The sequence below is a fragment of the Micropterus dolomieu genome, linkage group LG22 (assembly GCF_021292245.1).
Source record: "Micropterus dolomieu isolate WLL.071019.BEF.003 ecotype Adirondacks linkage group LG22, ASM2129224v1, whole genome shotgun sequence".
NCBI classification, from domain to species: domain Eukaryota; kingdom Metazoa; phylum Chordata; class Actinopteri; order Centrarchiformes; family Centrarchidae; genus Micropterus; species Micropterus dolomieu.
In genome coordinates, this window is record NC_060171.1 from 31,492,518 (window position 1) to 31,509,194 (window position 16,677).

A 16,677-nucleotide genomic window follows, 5' to 3' on the forward strand; every position below is an offset into this window, starting at 1 on the left:
TTGACTCTGGGGACAGAAAGCAGGCCTGTCCCAGACGACCTGAGAGGTCTGGATGGTTCATAACGAAGCAGAAAATCAGAAATGTATTTTGGTCCTAAACCATTCAGTGCTTTAAAAACCAACAGCAGAATTTTGAAATAAATTCTTTGACATACAGGAAGCCAGTGTAAAGACCCCAGAACTGGAGTGATGTGATCCACTTTTTTGGTCTTAGTGAGGACTCGAGCAGCAGCTGCAGCTGATAAATTTGGGTATGATGCAAATTAGCGACAACAGGCATAAACCAGTGCTTGCAAAAGGTTCCTAGATATGTATCGAATATGCACAAACTTCAATTCCATGAAGTTTACCCCAAGCTGCTAACAATGCTAAGTTAACGGGAGTTAGTGTGTACTCTTTAAAGAGTCAAAGACAAGTCTGCAAGAAGAGAGAAGCCAAAATTTATTAGATTAACCTTAGTGTTAGACATTAGGGTGATAATGTTTTGAAGAAAAGGCGTGTGAAGTTGGAAAGTAAAGGCTCAGCCAAACATCTCTGGCTCAGCTATGTTAGCTGACGTTATGTTAACGGTAAACTTTACAAACGGGCAATGTGAGATAGATAGATAGTCAGATATAAGTGGCTGCACCTGAACCGGAGGTACACGATGGGTTTAAAGGCAGAGAGCCGGGGGCGGCAGAGTTCTGCCTGAAACTGTCGCACCTGCTCGCCGAGGAGAGCCGTGCACCTCGCAAATGATAACGTTATACTATTATTTGTGAGGTTCATCAGTGGGGATGATTGGTTCAAAGTACGTTTAGAGTCATCAAAAGCTATTACACTCAGTAGATGTAGCATTCCTTGAGATTTAACAAACAGCCTGAGGTGATAACTGCGTTTGATCCGCGACGTTTCTGATAAGGAGCTTACGAGGTGGATCCATTATTGGGCAGAACAGCTGTTGTAGGCTACCTGCAGAGAGTTTCATCCACCTGTTTTGTCAGCATATAATGCGCGTTATGCCTGCAGACAGGTAGCTGGGCTGTAAATAGTGTGATGGTTTAGTTAAGCTGAGAAACTAGGTGTGTGAGAGCCGCCTCTAAATTTGTTTGGTGGATTAGAATTTGCCAAAAAAGGTAGTACAGTTCAATAAGAAATATAAAATAAGATACTTATAATAAACATTCAATAAGATCTGACTTGAGTAGTTATTGTTGCACATTGTCCATGCTGAGGCGATCTCAGAGTTCAGTAGCTTTATGGCAGTTGGGAAGAAGCTGCTTAACTGTCTTCCCATTGTTGTCTTTACAGGTACCAGAGGAGCTGATTGCAGAACCCTGCAGATGTGATTTGCTGTGTCCAGGGCCTGTATTTATCAAGCTTCTCAGAATTACTCATAAGAACACTGCTAAGAACTGACTTAAGAGTAAAAAAATTCTTGGCTCAAAGCTGAACTTAAAAGTTAGTTATCAAGCATCATAGTCCTAATTTCAGTGACGTGCAGGACTAAATCTTAAGTGTCAGTCTTAGTGCTGATTTACGACACTTTGCTGTGCCGCAAACAGGATTTTGGATGACGATGTCGCCAAAGACCAATCACTAAATAGATTTCCTTCTTTAAGAGTATTCTCAGATAAATTCACATTGAATGGTGAAATGCCTAAGAGGAGTTTATATTGAACACACTTAACAACAAAGAATATTCAAGATAAGGAAAATTAGTAGGCCTATGTCCTAACCCTTATGACATAGGCCTACACATTAATAAATAAAAGATAAATTTTATCTTATGTGCGCGATCAAATGCGCCTCCTATATTGCGCGGTGTCAAATAATTCAGAAACATTCTTCCTCTTCTGAAAGATTTGTGCATGTCTCGGTCTCCACAGCGCCATCACAAGCCCCTACTGGCAGCTCCTAACCACTTGAGAGACCTCTCGAGCTGTCTTAAATAACTGGGAGAGTAAGAGTGATTCTTAGCTTTGAGAAATTTGATAACTTGCTTTTATTCTTAAGTTTAAAAGTAGGAGTAAATTTCATGAATTCTCAGCACTAAAATGGCACTTTGAGAAGCTTGATAAAAACCGGCCCTGATCTACAGGAGATAACAGCCGCAGCTTCCAGCTCTTCAGCTCCTGCTCTGCGCAGCCTTTTCTTTTTACTCAGCACCTGAACACCGTTGATGTGAAATTATGACACTGGGTTCTTATCAACAGATTCTATCATTATAATAACTCATACAACACATTAATTCAAGTCATACAAAACTACTTTTACATTTGTAACCTTTTAATATTAATGTTTTCATGAATGCAACACGAGTTTAATTTGTTAAACTATTGCTTGTGTATTAGGAATACTTATAAAATTTATCAGACTAATTATACATAATAAAATCACATTCTTCATTCATCATGTTAATTGTAAATAGCGTGATCTAAACTCAATAATATATTTAACAGAAGTTAATTAAAATATTAAGATGTATGTATAGGTTTTATATACATTTTGCATATGTTAGAAAGGTTGATGTTATACTGTTTATTTTGAAATTTCTTTGAGACAAATGTGGCATTGACTGAGAAGTTACTCTGTAGTGGAAAAACAAAGAATTATCTGCACACTGAATAGTTTTGGAGCCCTGCAGGAGGTGTCATTTATTGCAACCTCTGAGAAGGCTTTGTGTGGTTTACATTGTATAGACTCACCTATTTACTACATGTGCATTCGGTCAGCTCTGAGACCTCAGAGTTTGCCACGTCACAATAAATACCACCTAGTGGGATTCATAATTACTCTGTGCAGATCATTCTTTGTTTCAGCACTTACCCACAGGATGGTTTGGATGTGCCCACATTATTCTGTGTTTAAACTAGACAGAGCAGCAAACAAGGCACTCTTCAGAAAATCCAGGCTCTGTTACTGGGTCTATGGCTCCTTATTTAACTTAAAGTATAAGGTAGGAAGTAAAAATACTTGCTCACACAGAAATACACTGCATAATTACTTTTCAACATTTCATGTGAAATATGTTTGGGAGTATTTTCGCTTTTTAACTTATACTAGACTGATGTTCTCAAGCAAGAGTTTAGTTTTCATGTTTTATTTGAGGTATACAATTAGCTTTTCAGTAAATAGTAAAGACAGGGAGTGCTTATATATATAGAATTTATTACAATGTGAACCATAAAGAATATATATATTTTTAATGGCCCTATAATTCAAATATGGACAGTATTTAAAACTCGACTCAAATGTCTTTCCACGTCAGTCCACGCTAACAGCACAATGACAAGGCTTCCCAGGTCTCTGCAGCTCTCTGGCACCAGGTGGGACATCTGATCCACAGTGTGACTCTGGGAGAAAAATGTGTAGTGTGAAAAATGTGAAATGCTTCAAGTGATGAAGAATATAAAGTAAACAAGACAAATGAGTCTGATTTTCTAACGTAATTTAATTCAAAAAGTGAATTTGTGATATATTCTAGATTCATTACACAAAGTGAAGCATTTCAAGCCCTTTTGTTGTTTTAATCTTGATTATTACGGTTTCCAGCTCATGAAAATAAAAACTCCAGTATCTCAAAATGGGAAAAATTTTTAGAATAGCCTAAATAAATCAACTGGAGAAGAGCTCTCTAACCAGCTAATTAACTCAAAACAGTGTTTTAATGTTGACAGCACTATTATGTCACATAAGTGGGAGAAAATGGAACAAAGGAGGCAGTCTTTAAATCCTGGTAAGGTTATGTATACAGTTTAAGCTTTGAGTAGCAGACGTGGAGGCATCAGATCGTCAACTAGAACTGATCACTAAAAACTTGTGATAAATATAAAAAGCACCTTTCTCTCTCAAGTGTCCTATTCCAGACAATAATCCCACACAACCCTGCCGACAGCAGCCACGTTACTCAATATAGCGGTGTGGGGAATTAATTAACGTGATAGCAGCCATGGCTAATGTTTTACAAGATATATAGCTTCCATCATGTGACTAAGGACTACTGCTAGCTTATTACTTTTATTAGAAGTAACGTTAACATATAATCAGGTGACATCCAAATAAACTACTTGTAATTACCATTATGTAAAAGGTTTAATTGATTTGTTTCAAATTGTTTGTTTGAGATGTAAACGTTAACATAATTAATAACTGATTCATAGTTAACTGTCAACGTTGGTCTCAACAAAATCGTTAGTGTTGCAAAATAACGTTACTACATTTATATATTAAATATACTGTGGCAAAAACGAAAGAGATGTGCATCGACTTCAGTAGAAACCCCACTGTCATTTCCCCTGTTGTAATGGACAACCAGCCAATTGAACTAGTGCAGCAGAACAAATATCTTAGGACCGTGATCGACAGTAAACTGTGCTTTGAGTACCAGGTTGATGCTGTGTGTAAAAAAGCACATGAACGCATGCACTTTCTTTGTAAGCTTCGCAGTTTTAATGTCGACACTGTTTTTATGAAAATGTTTTATTCCTGTTTTATTGAATCAGTTCTTACTTTCTCTTTTATCTGCTGGCATGGGTCACTTTCCATTAAACAGAAAAATCGCATGCAAGGTATCGTGAAGGTATGCAGCAAAATTGTTGGCACACCCTTAGATGACCTACATGACCTGTATAAGGTCAGATCCTTGAAGAAGGCGAGAGTCATCCTGGCTGATCCCAGTAATCCTTGTGGTGGGAATTTATGCTGCTGCCATCCGGGCGCAGATATAGTCTGCCGCGATGCAGAACAAACAGATTAAAAAGGTCATTCATCCCGGCTGTTATCACCATTGTTAATAATACCCTGTAAATTAAATTTTAAATTATATTGTACTGTGGTTGTGTTATTGTTGTGGTCTGATAAATATATTTGTTACTGCTGGCTGTAATGCAAATTGCCCCTCGGGGATAATAAAGTTACCTTACCTTACTCTGCTAACGCAGAGTAGCATATAGCATTAGCTCCTTAGCGTGAGCTAACTCGGTCACGTTGAGCTAGGCGGGAGTGGTTTCAGCAACTCATCAGCTCAGCTCCACCCACGACCCGCCTCTTTGGCCATTTTTGGTTAGCCGGGAGTGACGCACGGTGACACGCTGCCAAGACAGCACCATCCAGCTCCGCCCAATTCGGGCTTCAAAACTGCTCTTCAGAAACCAACGGGTGACGTCACGGACACTACTTCCATTTTTATATACAGTCTATTGAAGTAACGCGTATGTCGTGTCACACACCAGCCTATCTGTTAATCTGAGCTTGTTTTCTGATCAGTTTGTTTCGAAGTCTAACCTTTGTTCTCCTCTGCCGCAGACTTCCCTTGTCAATCCTCGGTTTATTAACTCAGCCAGAAACACCCGGTCCGCCAGTCGCCTGGACCTTTTTCCCAGTCTGCCCTGTCTGTAAGCCCGCCAGCGGCCTCGCCGTGTTCCCTCAGCCCAGGATTAAGGAACGAACCCCTCTTTCTCTGGCCCAACCTCCTTGCACAGTTCTCTTTATTCAATAAACTGTGAACCTTTGCCTAGATCTGCCTTTGGGTCTCTTTCTCTGCCAGGAATTGTGACAGCTGCAGACTTTGTTAGGATAGTCAGCCTACATATTTAATGAGTATAGCATGTTAGACTTTGTCTGTAACAAAGTTTACAGGTTATTAATATAGAAGAAGTATGCGACATACAACATACCCTAATTAAGATGTTTTTTGTGCCTAAACCAGACCAAAGCTAGAAAACAGTTTTATTTATGAAATTGTTGAATCTCAACTAAGAAGCTGCTGAAATGTTAAAAATACTCTAAAGTATCTGTATGAATACTATCCAAATAAAGTGTAACCAAATGTTGTATCCTGGATTCTACTGCAAAATATAATCGGTACCACAGACACAAACACTATACATACTGGCAGGCAGGGAAATTTTCATTTCTTTCAGTAGAAAGAGCCAACGATCCAATCCCATGCTGAAAACCAGAGCAGCAGGTGGACCATGAAAGATTGATGAAATGATAAACATCAGCTTTCAACTTCTCAAATTCAAAAGCAAAGATACAGACCATCCATATTCCTCAATATGAGCAAATCTTGTGAAATTGCACGGAAGTATTGGTGAGATTATACATTTCCCCTGTAGCTGTGAGAAAATAAGATATACAGTATTTCCATCCATATGATACAGAAATTACTATCAGATATCACAGCAGCCTCTGCTGTTCATATTGCTGAAAGTGTCAATAATCTGACATTTGAGTTGACATTAGTCCCAGAATACTCACATTCAGCAAAAGCTGGCATGCTAATGAGGTCATTAATGCATTCATTATAAAATATTTCTGTCAGTTTGTCCTCATTATTATGCTAATCATCAAAGTAGGAACTTTTAATCATGTAGTGACACATAGGCAGATGGCACCATGATGACACAACAGAGGTGTACAGTACCGACATGTAGTGAAGTACGAGCCCGTTCTCATCTCAGGGCGTCATATACCGACGATTTGAGAAAGAGTGACAAAGTGTATTCTGTGTGCAACACGTCCCGTACAGATCGGAAGTGCTAGTTAGCTAGCGGTAGCTAGCGTTCATGATAAAGGTGTTGACAGCCCTCCGAAGCCCCTACCCTTACCACAACCATCACAAATGTTCGTACCTAAACCTAAGTCACTCAATTTATGCAGATCATGAGAAAATTATCCCATTATCACGAGAAAACAACAGTCGTTATCTCGAGATCATGAGATAATTGTCCCGTTATCACAGGAGTAAACGGAGTAAAAAAAAGATTTGAATCGATGGCCGCTTCCTTAGTATACTGCTCCATTGTTACATGTTTATAAATAAATACATACTGTGTATTAAACTGATTTGTGAACAAATCTTTTTGGGCCACATCCTCCTCAGGACGAGCTTTTGAATAGGCCTTATAAGTGCTCTTTGTGCTGGGGAACGTTCAAATGTCCACTGTGAAACAGGTCTACTAGGTAACAGCATGAAATCTGCAGTCAGAGCCGGGAGGGTTTTACTGTGTAATTTGATGACATCTCCACCAGGAATATTTTAACAAGCCTCTGGCCATTTTCTACTGATCCAATTAAGTGCAACACCCTGTCTATTTAGAAATACTTCTAGATATAACAGATGAACTATCCTGTTTGTCACATACACCTTCTTTTTTCCTGCTCAAAAATGGACTAAGCACCTCCCCAACTTGCAAATGTCGCCCGAAATGTTACACATTTCATTGCTCTCATTGGTTGCAGGTCTACTCAGTTGCTTTCAGAGGCATTTGTTCTGCGTGCCAGGCTACCTTGTGTCATCATTCAGGCCCTTCAAACTCCTGCACACTCAGGATCCCACAGGCCTTTTCAATTATTTTGGCTAATTAGAACTTTTCTCAACACCTTTTTCATTTTCTTGCTTGTCTGCTGACCTCAGCCAATTCTCAGTATGGCTCCATCCAGCTTCAACCCGAGCAGGAGTCTAACCAGGTAGAGCTATTGTGTAATGGATGTGTGCCAGTTCCATATACTAATGGTACACAGTGTTATCTAATCTTTATATAATGCTGTTTTGCAGTTAGAAATCAAGAAGTCAACATTAAAATATTAATATTAAAATAATAACGCTGTCAGATGACAATCAAACTGCAACTTTGGAATGCCACTGTCAATTAAATTTAACAAAATGGATTCTAAGATTTGCAGCTGTTTAAGTGTGTTTTGTTGCTGGTGAGTGAAAACTAGTTGAAAGCTTCACCTGATGCCTTCAGTGCAGACAAAACAGCGGAGACTCCCTAAAGTTACTGGTACCAGCAAGTCCACCATGTAACACCCTGGAAAAATGCATTGTTTCATTGTCATTGTCAACAAATGAGGGAGAACATGTGCGTTTCAGTGGTGCTGGCAGGCGGATTGTATTATCTTTGGACAGAGGCTAGCCAGTCTTTATGCTAAGCTATCTATCTGCTGGCTTTAGCTTCAAATTTACCACATAGAAATGAAAGCGTTATTAAGCTTCCCATCTAACTCTTTGCAAGAAAGTTAAAAACTATTCCTTTAATGTAATTAGTACCACTTGTGCTTTTCATGCTATGGTGAGTCAACATGTCTGCTAATTAATTATTCATGATTTGAGTCTGATGACCTCAGATCTAATCTCACTGAAAACACATGTGTAGGTGAGGAGAATCTTAAAATCAGTTTAAGAACACTGTAGTCTATTGTACACTGATTTCCCCTGTGTACAATATGCATTACATATTGATCAGTATACAGTATGTATTATAGTGTGTATTCAGTGTGCCAGGGGGAAAGGATTCTATCATGGGAGACGAATGTTGATTGTTTTTGCATAAACTTTGTAAAAGAGTAGAGATGGCCCAGAGAGATATAACCAACCAAGTAAGAGTCAAAATGGCCTTTGCTGCTGATTCAGCAGGCAGGGTTGGAGCCCTTTATTCTGTCATTGTAAGCACGCCTTGTCATTTAATTAATCACTACACAACATAAACAACAGCTCAAAATAAAATGTTCAAACCTAATGCTGCCTGGCATAGACTGCTCCGTTTATTTCTCATGGCAGATTGACCCCATTTAAGGACACCGCTGCTTTTTTTTCTGCTCCCCATTTTTCAGAAAGGACATCACTCTTTAGTTCTAATAGCTCAGGGGCGATGCCTGGTAAATACATATGAGCCAACGAGTTTCAGAAATGATGACAATATGTCGGAAGAATTATCCCGCAGAACAAAACACCATAAACCAGCGTGAAGGATTTCCAGCCGCTGCAGCAGCCAACCTCTGGCAGCGAGCAGAGTGTTTATTCTTCATACGTCACATTTTACGACAATCTATTCATCCTCAGAGAGTATTTATGTGACAGTTGTTATTTTGGAATGATGTTTCAACACACGCGTCCACACAAACACGCGGGCCTTATGCTCCCCTCCGCACATTCTCAATCTTTGTGTTAATTACAGCACTGTCCTTGACTTTAGCAGGGATTTATAGTTGGGGTGTGATCCTGACTCTGAGTTGTTGAGCAGAGAGAGAGACAGATGAGAGGAGGCAGATATCCATCTGAATCCATCCAGATCTGGAGCACTTCCAGGTGCTACACGTCAGAAATATATTTTTAAGTTTAAAAGGAGTGGAAGAGCATGCAGCCACAATGACTGGGGCAGGTGCTGTGTTAAAGAATAAATGAAAATAGATAACTGTGCCCTGAGTGAAAGCTCCATTGTGTTTTAGCGTTAGCAGTGCACCCACAATCAATTAACCTTGCCATCAAGTTTTGTCCCCTTGTGCTGTTATTGTTTTCCATTTATCCCTGGGCTATATTTCAGCCTGAAGTCGATAAAGCCTGCATGTGCACTGCTGCTGTAGCAGACTCAATGTGTCATGTTTTACACATTCTTACAAAATTTCTATAAAGCCAGGGTGGGAGATTGCAGGGCAAGTTATTACACTGTAATCTTATATTTTTGTGGCTTTTCTTCCTCACTGAAAAAAAGGAAAATGTTTCCCCTGAAGCAACTCCCTCCCTAAATAAAATTTACATTTAAAGACCTCTAAACCAGTTTAGTGTAATTATACTCACCAGTGACAATTACTATGAGGAGGGATGGGATTGATATTGATGCTTTTTCTTAAATACCTTATCTTTGATTCTGAGGAATATATTATTCATTCCATACTATCTAACAGCCTACGTTTAAAGCACCATCAGCCCAATAAAGGAGACAGCATATGCATACCTTTGTCTGTTTCAAATGAGGTTTAGCAGACTTTGCCAACACTCGGCGAAGCAGCTAAGAGTGCCGGATCAGGACCAGGCCCTTTTGCTAATAGGACTCTTTTTACAGCACACATGACAATGAACCACCACGCACAGTCTCAGCTCCTTGAAACTGAAGCAGCTAAATAGAGTACAGCCATCATTCATTTTATTATTTACACCTGTGCTCCTACTGTAAAATGTCAAAATATCTTTGTAAAAAGACCTGTAGGTGTCAATAATGGATATGGGTGGAGCTGCAATGATATTTCAGTCATTTCAGTTTCTTTTGAGGGTAAGGAGAAGGAGAAAGTGAGTCCAAAGAAGATAGCTATGTAAAACCACTGATTATGTCCCACCCTGCCCCCATGGCACATGCTTTAGGAAAAATATTTAACCTAGCACGTGAAATTCAAATAATGCAGTGTAGTGAAGTGTGAATCATCAGTTTAATTTCCATACATTAAAAAAAGGAAAAACACAAATCAATCAATCTACTATAGTACTGTCCCTATTAAGCAGCTGCTTTATTTAGTACACAAGGATTTCTGACTTTTTTAAATGTAATCTTCTGTTAAGAATCTGTTGTCCTTATTGTATTTGCAGGTCGTAACCAGAGTTTCAGTTACCTGCCACAGAGATAATGGATCTGGACTATCTCTCTGAAATGGCCGTTTCAGTCGCAATGACCACCTTAATGGACTGGAGCCAGCTGGAAAACAGTCCACAGTTAAACACTGTCCAGGAGTCAACAATACAGGTTAAAGCTCACTACATATACTACCTTGTGCAGTAAATCTCTACCATACATTAAAGAAATATGAGATAATTTTCTTCCAAATTAAAATACAAATCTATAAAGCATACCCATACTATAGTAGGGTTTGGTTTGAGTTATCCCTACAAGATAAAAGGGTTTAAAGCTGTAAATGATGCATGGTGAACTGTGTGATTCAGCTTAGCAGGTGACAGTGATTGATTGACTTTGCCATAATACATCAGAGTAGCATGTTGCAATGTCGGGGAAAAAAGAAAGCGTAGAATTCAGGACTGTATAAGCAAATACTGAGGCATGGGATGTGGGAGAAAAAATCGTAGCATACATTGAGTGGAGAATGGAGATCAGACAGTGCTGCAGGTCAGAGATCAGAGTGAATGTCTGATAATCACCAGCTGGACACATTTTCTCCAACAAAGTATGTATTGAGCCTCATAAAATTTTCTTGTCTTTGTACCTTTGATGTTTGGAGCAGTTGGAGTAGGTTCTGTCTGCTTTGCTTGGCAGTTCTTTCACCAATTCCCCTCTGCAGGGGGGAGGGTGAAAAGAAGCTTCCTGTGCCAAAGTCACGTTTTCTGTTAACCCACAATTTACATGGCCACTAGTGGTCCTTATCAGATAAACATAGGTTGTTTTAGGCATTTGACCAGACTTGTAAAGACAATGTTGGAGGTTGTTAGAGGTAGCTCTGTTTAAAGGAGACCTTATGCTTTTCCACATTTTATGACTTATCTAAAATATTATAATGTTGGATGTTCATGTTAAACATGGCAATGCAAAAATAATCATAAGAAATCCCTGTGAGCAAAAACCTCAGATTTCCTCCTGTTCTGAACCTCTGTTTTGAACTGCTTTTTCTACCAATGGCTCCGTTCTACATAATACGGAGCCAGACAGAGCCGGTGTTCCATATATGGTCATGTGCTCCCACACTAATGGCGGCAACTCTCAGTCTGCCTGTTCCGCCCAGCAACAACAACAGCCTGGTAACATGCTTCAGGTCTTGGCCAATCAGAAGACATTGGGCTTTGAGAGGTGGGGACTTAAAGAGACAGGAGCATCTACAGCTTGTTTAAGACAGAGGCTGAAATGATGGCCTACATGAAGAGACAGTATAAAAAAATATTATTGTTTTTTTGAGTATAATAGGTCTCCTTTAAGTTCCATGTCCACCAAGTACTGCAGTGAGCCATTCCCACAAATCACTATCATTAAAGGAAAACAGTAGTTTATTATAAAATGGGTTTTATCTTCATAGCTCTGGCCATGGGTTTTATCTTTATTATTCTTGTGCAAGAATGATAAAACAAGAGGAATAGTCTAATGCCATTCTACTTTAGGTAAATGCTATCATACTGATGTTTAGCAGCTATAATGTTTAGCATGTTCATCATCTTAGTGCAGCTGAGGCTGATGGGAATGGCATTAGCTTAGCATGTATTTGTCATTAACCAAACTATTGGACAAATAAATTAAAATTATGATTTTGCATTGCAGCTCCAATATCATTGGAGAACAGAACATTTGCTGTGTGACCTATATATGCCCTTTATATAAAAAGGGCGATGTGCTCACGTTTCCCTCATTTAAACAAGACCACAGTCTACAGCCACTCTAGCATTGTCATAAACATATACAGTCTAACATGTAAGTAATGGACAAATTCTAAGTGAGGTGGTTATCATCCTGAGGGGAAAATGAAGGATTGTTCAGTTACCTGCCACATTTCATGGCCAATCATCTAGTATTTGGTGAGGCAAGGAAAAGTCAGGAGATCACCAAAGTCAGTAGGATTCATCCTCAGAGGACCATGAATGGTTGTTTCATTATAAACCAACCAATAGCTGTAATAATGTTGAAATATTTCAGTTTTGACCAAAATGATGGACTCACAGACTGATGTTGCCAATCACAGAGCCACACTAATATGTCTAAAATTTGTACCACAAGGCTCTGTACCTGTCTGGAGGTGTCCACTGCTCAAAGTCTACTAAATCTAATATTTACCCTACCTTGCTGGAGCCTCATAATAGTGGGTGGATAGAAATCTCTGTGAACATTTTGATATGAAACATAGCTGACTGAGCTGCAAAACAAGAAAGGCTTGATTGCTGACAATCTGGTCAGGATTTTAACAGAGGAAAGAATGGATGCTTGTCCAAAGTGTTCTGAAATCGCAAGAAACTTGCAGTTTATGGAGAAGAGAATGAAAGCCATGGGATGCTGCCATAACAACAGGAAGAGTAAAAGACACATTTGTTAGGTCAAGAATTGACCTGTGTTGCTGTCAGAGCTGATAATTAGCTCCTGTGGATCTTGAACTTGGCAGGTGTTCCTATTCAAGGCCACTTTGTAATTAATACATTGCCTCTCACAAAGGGGTGTATTCACATAGTCACACACAGACACACACACACACACACAGACCAGGATATCCTCAGCTTAAGACACTCCTGCAGGACAGATGCTGCAATTACTGCATAGTGACAGGGACACACTAAAAGGGAAGTGAGAAAGATAAGAGGTTTCACTCGCTTCAGAGTGAAAAAATGTTGTCTCAGAAAGTTTCACAGCTTTTTATTTTTCACATCATTCCTTTCATCTAAAGCTGCTGAACCATATAAGATGTCAGGTTTTTTGAGAGTGAGGATTTTTTTTTATGAGTCAAGAGGGTTGAGCTATCTTTAGACTTCCTAGAAACATCTCCAAAATGAAGGCACTTCTAACCTCTGCTGATCTGGAGAAGGTCATCCGGATTTGATCTCCTTGTCGCTTTCCATTCCTGCATGCCTCTAAGGCTTCTAAGGCCTCCAGCTTTTTCTAAATTCACCAGCTAATGTGGGATTTTAAGTGATCCTAAAAAGCAGAGAACATATCATCCTGAGTTAGCATCTCTACCCTGGTGACCTGTCAGCTGTACAATTCAGTTTAAAATTGTATTGATCATTTTTAAAGCTTTGCTATTTCAGGCTCCAGTGACACCTAATTTTGCTGAAGGTCCTCAAGTTCTGTCTTTTACAATCTACACTATTGTCTGTTTACCCAAGGTGGATTAAAAAGGACAACTGGACTTAGTTGAAGATACTCAAAGACGTTTCTCATCCAAATGGCTCCCACAGTTCTGACTGACTGGCAGGGAATCCCAGCTATTTAAACACTGTGGGGTCCATATCAAGATGTTGAATACTGCTTGGTTTCACCTGAAGCCAAGTTTGAACGACTTCTGTTGGCATTGTCACATGAAGACAAATGTGATCATTTGTTCACTCTCCTGGGAAGAGATGAAAGGACAGCATTGTAAGTGGGGGATAAGTGGTGTCACAGCCCTCCTCCCTGTTGAGAGATGGTCTCTCTTGTCTGGTGTAAAAGGCTGTTTGCCTGTGTTTACACTGCAGGGCTTAATGCTCAATTCCAATTATTTCCCCAGATCTGATTTTTTAGATTGACAGTTCACATCATTGTTTAAATGTGGCCCATATCAGACTCCAGTGTGTACTGTCCACAGTCCTGAAAATGACCCTCATGCGCAGAAGAATAAAACGTTGTCACATACAGCACGCTGTCATACAGAAGTAAACAAGGGGCCACAGTTAGCTCTGGTTAGCTCCTACTTGCCCCGATTTTCACGGGAGACTCCCGTATTTTATTGCCCTCTCCCAGTTTCCTCCCGGGGTCACATCTCTCCCAAATTATGATAAATGTTCACAACTTTCTGTCCTTTCCATGACATTCATGACTGTTTGTGCCGCTGTACATTGCATATGCCCCACAACACTCTCTCTCTCTACAGCATCCGCTTGGATAAGTAGCATGCACGTAACCTAGAAGATAGCTCGCAACCTGGAAGATTTCAAGTGTAAGAAAGGGAATTTATGAACAGACGATAGCAAGGTGGAGGAGGAAGAGAGCCACATGTATAATAGTTGCGTTTGTGGAGCTTTTTTGTTCATTGTGGCTCCGTCTACCATGACAACAGCTGCTCTAGAGTGACATCAAAGTCGCATGAATTCCAATTTGACCGTCCAGGCTGAGGTCGCCTGTATTGGATTTGGACCACATATGAAAGTGGTCCAAATCCAAACTGGAAAAGATCAAATTCCATGTGACATGGGCTGTTTACACTGATATAAAAAGATCAGATCTGAGTCACATAGGAGCAAAAATATCAGATTTGGGTCACTTTTGCCTGCAGTCTGAACGCAGCCTTTGACTCCACTTTCAAACATCTATCCTCCCTGTCCAGAACATGTACATTGTTCTTGTCCTTCAACAGACCAATCACATCTCAACTACTAGATGGATTGCAGTGAAATTTTGTCCAAACATGTCTCAAAAACAACTGAATGATTAGCCATAAAATGTGCAGCAGATATTTAATGTTCTCCTTTAGAATGATTATCATCTTGGTGATCCCTTAAATGTCCATCTAGTATCATCATCAAATCAAAAATATAATTTGTCCAATACTTTGATTTATGACAATTCTAGGCTGTGTGGCTGTAGCACTCTAAGACCCAGATTTACTAAAGGTTTGCGTAAGTAAAAATGTGTGCAAACTTGATTTCACCAGTAAATTAACACTTAAGCTGATCTGCAAGATAGCACCTGTTGTTCCTTTAGTACTTTTGCCTTAATGAATGAATGCAATTTGGGGCGTTTCAATGTTATTGTGCTAAATAATGGGAGGGTAACATGCAAATACATTTATTTACAACAAGCAATGTGAGCAAATTCGTGTGAGTGCAACAACATCTGTATTTAATACTGTATGTTTGAAAGGAAGGTGCACACACACGTGTTTACTGTTTTATTTATTTTAGTTTATTTATTTAACAGTCTGAATTGAATTTTTCTTTTGTATTTTCCTTAAAGCTCTGGCAATACTGTTGTAATAACATTCATGCCAATAAAGCAAATTTGAAGCATCCGCTTGGATAAGTAGCATGCACGTAACCTAGAAGATAGCTCGCAACCTGGTGGATTCTGCGTCTCCAGCCATGCAATGTTGGAGCCACTGGCTGACCTAAGGGCTGATTTGGAGCCAGTAACCACAAGGAACTCTGCATATCTCGCTTCTAGGGTCATTTCAGCATGCTGTATCTGTTTCTGCTGGGGTTTCTCAAAGCAGTTTTTCAGGTGTGCTGTCCCAAGTACTTAGTGCAGTGTTAGGCACTGAATGAAACAAACCAAGGTTTTTACACAGTGGCTTCTTTCCCTCCCAACTCTCCATGGCAGAAACCATTAAAACACACAAAACCCTCTTTAAATACTGCCACCTCCATTGTGTCCATTGTGCACCTGTTGTCACTTACGCAATGATTCTTAGTTAATCACCCATAACAGGTACTAAAGTTACACGTGCAATATTTTAGAATGCACACGCAATTTAGTACTTTTTCTTCAGGTGTTAGTAAATCCGGCCCTATGTCTTGTTTAAATAAGGGGAACATGTGAGCACATTACACTTTTGATCAAACATTTTATTTATAGGTCATTCACAGCAAATGTTCCAATGTTGATACGTGTTGGTATTCAGAGATAGTTATTCTGAGTCGACGCATTGAAGTGTTGATTGGAAAGTTGTTTGACAACTCATAGAGCTGATGTGACTCTGGGTCTGGTGAGCAAGCTCTAACCAATGTGGTGTCCCATTTACACACACTGATGGTTTTTCCACTCATCATTATCAGAGTTCCGTTAACACTGACAGTTCTGTTGTCAGTTTCCACATTGCCTCATTAATGGACTGACAAAATGTCACTGGCTGAGCTGAGATTGGAAGCAAGCATCACCAAGCTTAATATAACACTGGATATTGGAGCTACAATGTAAAATAATAAGTGATGATTCTGTCACCTGTCTTCATGAGAAACATCTTGCTCTTCTGATGGTTTACACATTATCAAGCACACACTGTCTTCAACACCAGTCAATCAATCAGTCCTTCTTAAAGTCACACCACACTGCAGTCATACTTCAATGCCTTTCAGGTATTTATACAGAAACACAAAAACACACGAGCAGTTCCCTGATAACAACCATTTAACTGACCAGCTAATCCCGAAAATGTCTGTTTTAATACTCACAGAGACACAGTCCTGTTATAATGTTGGATTAACAAGTATTTAATGTAACTGTTTTTAAACTTCTTCCACAG